We start from the raw sequence: 5,654 nt of genomic DNA on the forward strand, positions 1-5,654 counted from the left end.
GTCTCTGCCTGGTGCTCTTCCTCTCCTGGAGCAAGTGAAGGGGCCCCCAAGGAAGAAATGGCTGGGATCGTGTGTACAGACGACCCTGGGGGGCGGAGGCAGAGGGAGAGGAGGAGAGGAGGGGAATGGGGCAGGAGGGAGAGAGGGACGGGAAGCTGCCTGCCTTAGATCACCCCTCAGTGGCGGCGACAGTGCTGGGCACGGGGAAGGAGGGGGGACAGCCCTGGCCAGTGGGGGAGGTGGGCTGCTCAGCAGACCTGTGCAGTAAGAGGCAAATAGTTGCAGGGTGCCCAGAGGAGAGGACCCAGGGGGAGGCGGTCACTGTGGTTATGGCAACTTCAGTAACACGCCACGGACCCCGGCTAGTGAGCGGCAAAGCTGGGTTCAAAGCTGGGGAGGCAGCAGGGACTCCAGCTGGGGAGACGAAAAGGTGGCCAGCCGGTGGCGGGCACTGACCTTGTGGCCACAGAGAAAGGTCAGACGCATGGGGGATAACTTACAAACACAGGCCAGGGGCCACGATCCATATCTACAAATGCCGCGCACACGGACAGAATGTGTGATACTGCGGTGAGGACCCAGAATAAAACACTGGCATGTGACCGTGGCAGCCAGGCAGCAGGCTGGAGCCGAGGCCGTGGACAGGGGCCACGGAAAAGGTGGCCTGAGTCCATTGGAGCGCCCAGGCCGGGAGGAGCTCAAACAGCACCTAAGACTCAGTATACCAACTCCGGGAAGCCACAAGTCCTCAGCCCCGTAAAGCTCCAGGAAGGGAGCTAGTCACCCTTGCCTTGAATCCCCGGGGCCCAAACCCCTGCAATGAGCCTGACCTCAGACCACACCAAGGTTCTCGGCAGCTGAACAGGGCGGAGATCATCGGCTAGTGTAGACATGTCTCAAATCCTAAAAGGCTCATCCATCTGGCTATGCTGCGGTATCCACAACAGCATGAAAGTGTCCCCCTCCTCGGTCTGCTCTGGGCTTTGGGAGTTCTTCTGCTATCTGAGATGGTGGGAGAGAAGGGGAGGGGAGTTCAAAGGGAGGGGAGGTTTTTGATCATGGAGTCTGGGGAAAATTCCATGCATTTATATAGTCCTTCAGTTGAATGCCCAGGCCAGGAGCACTTCTATGTAGATACGTGTGCAGGATTTAAAGCTGAATGGGCTGGGCCCTGCCCTCAAGCAATTGACAATCTAGTCAGGGCACCGGGTGCTCTGATAATTAAATCAGAGCACAAGAAAATTAGGGTTGCCGAGAAGTACCAGCCATTTGTCATTCATTCAGCATGCATCCAACACATATTTGTTGAGAATAGCCGGTAGAAAAATCTCAGTTTATACCCCTGACGTGCACAAAATGCAACTTGGTTTTTCCTATTTGGCATCCTCACGGTGGCTATGTGGCAGATACTTAATCACAGTCTCCTGGAGGTTGCTCTCCGGTTCCACATTTCCCTGGGGTTTTGGCTAACTCTGAGAGGGCTTAGTAAATGTGCCAAGTTGTGGTGTGTGAGGGTGGGAAGGTGGCTATCTGTTGCTGTCATCTGTTCCCGGTGGTCCTCAGGGATGCTGCACCCCACCTGGTCTTCACTTAGTGTCCTCACCAGGCACTTGAGGAAACCCTGAGGCTGTCTGAGGCTCCTTCTGCCTGGGCCACTTCTTCTTTGGGACACCCCTGCCCCATGAGGCCTTCACCTGGGACAGGAGGCACAGATTTCCTCTGTGTTTAGACCCCATGGGCCTGTCTTAGCTTCCCTAGCCTCCTCCAGGGTTTGGCAGAGGTGTGCAGGGCTGTCCTGTACAGTTGTACAGGTTGTGCACTCCACAAGAGCACCTGGGGGAAGGATCCAATGACAGGCTGCATCCAGTCTGTGCTCCAGGTGCCAAGCTGTGAGCCCGGGAGGGGTGACTTTTCCTAATTCACACAAGGGTGCCCTCCGAGCTAGCAGTGGCTTCCAGCAGGGACAAAACTACTTTCTCTGGGGACCACCACCAACTGCCATCTGTGTCTTCCTTCTGACTGTTCAGAACATTATTTTTTAGCCCGGGAAGCAGGGACATCTCACGATTTCCTCCAAATCTTTGCCCTTTCTGTGTGTTCTTCCTGGTCCTCTCAGGGCCTGAGCTTTTGAATCCGCAAATCCACACAGGAGACGTGTTCTTCTTGCTTTCAGCTGCCACGTCTTTTCCTGAGGCTTGGGCTCAGAAGTGCCTTGCTGACTGAAAAGGAAAGAGCAAAAGAAGAAAAGAAATCCTGGGCAGGGGGGCAGGGGGTGGGGGAGTAGGGGCTAATATTTTACAAATGTAATCCCACAATGGCATTTATTCTGCGTTGATTCAACGAATATTTATTGAGCCAATACTGTGGGCAGGGCTCCCGAATGGGACTAGTCTCCCAGCGGTGAGGAGGCCGGACGTGGTCTCTGCTGTCACGGATCTTCTGTGGGGCGGGACTGGGGAGGAAAGAGTCTGTGTCAGGGCCTCAGGATGGTGTGGGATGATATGCAGAGAAAGTGGGAGACGGTGTCAGAGTCAGGGAACTGCATTAGGAGAGGGTCTTCAAATAAATTCACTCGACGGCACGTTCATCCAGTATTTACTGAGGCCTGCGTCGTGCCAGGCACCGGGCTCGGCTCTGGGGGGCCGTGGTGAAGCACAGAGGCCTGGCCCCTGCATTTGGGGAATGCACGTAGGGCTCTGGGCATAGGGAGGCCGTAAGGTTGGATCCTGAGGCATCTGGGGAGATGGGGGCCCCGTCCCGGCAAAGTCACAAAGATCAGTCAGGGCTCTCCAGAGAAACAAACCAAGAGGATTTATGTTTATATATAATATGTATTTTATATATAATAGAAACAAACCAAGAGGATTTATTTTTTGATATATAATATACCTTATAATATATATCTTATATATAGTATATATAATATAAATGTGTAAGAATTCACATTTGAGGATTTTATATTTAAAATACAGATAATAAACTATATAAAATATCAATATAGAATATCGAATTCAAATGTTGCCTTTCCTACATTTATTATCACCTTCTAGAATTCCTGGGTTTTTGTTGTTGTTGTTGTTGTTGTTAAGATTTATTTATTTGAGGGGCCCCTGGGGTGGCTCAGTCAGTTGAGCGGCTGACTCTTGATTTCAGCTCAGGTCGTGATCTCAGGGTCCTGAGATCGAGCCGCACATCAGTCTCAGAGCTCAGCAAGGAGTCTGCTGAAGTTTCTCTCTCCCTCTCCCTCTGCCCCTCCCCATGCTCTCTCTCTCTCAAATAAATATTTACCTTACACACACACACACACACACACACACACACACACACACACACACACACACACCATCCATTGTGTGATCCCAAACAATAAATAAAGATCTATTTATTTGAGAGAGAGCAAGCAGAGGGAGGGGCAGAAGGGAGGGAGCACAGTCCCCGCTGAGGCGGGGAGACTGACGCAGGGCTGGATCCCAGGACCCTGAGATCTTGACCTGAGCTGAAATCAAGGGTCAGCCACTCAACTGACTGAGCCACCCCAGGAGCCCCTAGAATTGCTGTTTTTTAGATTGACTCATACTCTCCTCCATGGCTCTTTCTTGTTTCCCACCTTTTTACTCTATTGCCCTCGGAGTAAGGATCTCTTATTTCCTTGCTGAGTTCTACATTTTTGAAGTTTTTCCAGTGTTTTTTATCTGGAGTCATCTGGTATCAGGCACGGAGTGTATTTCGCCCTACCTCATCTGCTGTGCTTCCAGAAATGGAAATCTGTGTCAGAATTTCTAATTAGGAATTTGGCTTTTTAAAATCCATTTTGTTTCCCTTGTTTGTTTTGTTCCTCCCATATCGGACACAGAGGGCAGGGGTCCCCTGCGTTTCACTCACCATTGCACCCCTGGCTGCTGGCCCCACACCCCCCCTCCCAGCAGTTCAGTGAGTGCTAGCTGAGGACGTGAGCTACACGGTCCTCTTTCTCTCGTGGGGGTAAAAGTATGTGGTCAACCCTAGAACATTTTTTAAAACAAGTGATTCAGAAGGCCCCAGTGGAGCCTGGTTCTGAAAATCTGGTTGCTGAAGTTGAGCTGTGTGTGTGTGTATGTGTGTGTGTGTCTGTTGCCGTGTGCGCCATGTCTCGGTGAGGACACCTGGTGTGTGTGCATTTGTGTGTGTGAGTGTGACAGTGACCGCCCATCTAACTTCTCCCCTCCCTGCTGCTTGGAAATCCACGGGGGAGTCATGCCCCCAGGACAGCCAAGGTGATGACCTTCACTCAGGGACGCGCAGGCCATCTCTACCACCTCCGCCTAGGACCATGCTCTCTGGGAGCAGCCAGGCTGGGGGGCTGTAGGACGGGAGAGCTACCAGGGCCTGGGTCCTAGCTGGAGAGCAGAAGCAGTAAATTGTCAGGAGCCATGTGCGTGACGACTCCTTCACGCTCTCGGCAAACCTTTAGCTAATCAAGCTAGAGGCGTCAGGTATTGTCACAACAAATGCTGGAGGGTGCCACACAACACACAACACACACCCGCGTTTGCCATTTTCTTGGTAATCTAAATTATATCTTACACTTTATACTTCCTAGTGTGGTCTCTTTCTCTCTCTCTCTCTCTCTCACACACACACACACACACACACCCCATCCATTGTGTGATCCCAAACAAGTGAAAGGTGTATCTAAAAAAAAAAAAAGGCCACAAAACTTTCCCCTTCCATCGCCCTGCATCAATTCTGTTGCTTCCGTCTGACCACAGATTACCCACAACCGTGAAAATTCTTTCTGTGCTGGCATTTTGCACAGAAATAGAAACGCAATACTGAGCCCATGTTAACACATTTAGAAGAGTAGGATCTTCGCTGGAAATAGTTCTGCTCATCAAAGGATGTTGTCTCCTCAGGAAAAACGGCACCTTGTCCGAGGCATGGAGCTCCTGATATTCTGGCTGGTGGCCTTTCCCCCCCATGGTGGCAAATGTCGATTTTAAGCAGCTCATCAAACATTTTCACACGAGTTATTAGATTTATCAGATTCACACACTCAGAAGGCAGAATGGTCTCCTCACTACACTCTGTAAGGAGTGGAGGTGATTTTGTGGACCCAGTGAGTTTGCACCCGGGTTATGTGGAGCCTCAGGGTTTGAGCCCCGGGGACCCAAGGATCTCTGACACATGTGGGGGACAGTGGGGAGGGAGGAGGTGGGTGGGATGGGTGTCCCTGCATCACCCAGGGCAGTGGTACTTTTCACCAATGTGTATCATGGGGTTCTGCATGATAATTCGTTAGCAACAAACCAAATGGGATTATTCTGCTAGAAAAGGTTTCTACAGCCCACTAGCCTAGATGGATGGCTCTCGGTGGGGCTGTATTATCCCTGATGGGGGGTTTTGTATATTTGTGGGAGTGTTTTGTTGCAGCGATGAGGATGCTGACATGTGGTAGGAGGAAGGGAGGAAGGGATACCCAGTGTTCTAGAACGTGCAGGAAGAACACACATGGCAAATCTACCCCATGTTCTAGACCAAATTCTAGAACTTATAAATACATTATCTCTGGACAGTTTGTTTAAAAATGTGTTGCATTGTTGAGGGGAAAAAGATTGGGTTGGGACTTTTACCAAGACTTGTTCACCATTTCAAAGAAATGGCACCCCCACGGGAGT

Source organism: Zalophus californianus, chromosome 9 (assembly GCF_009762305.2).
Source record: "Zalophus californianus isolate mZalCal1 chromosome 9, mZalCal1.pri.v2, whole genome shotgun sequence".
Lineage (NCBI taxonomy): Eukaryota > Metazoa > Chordata > Mammalia > Carnivora > Otariidae > Zalophus > Zalophus californianus.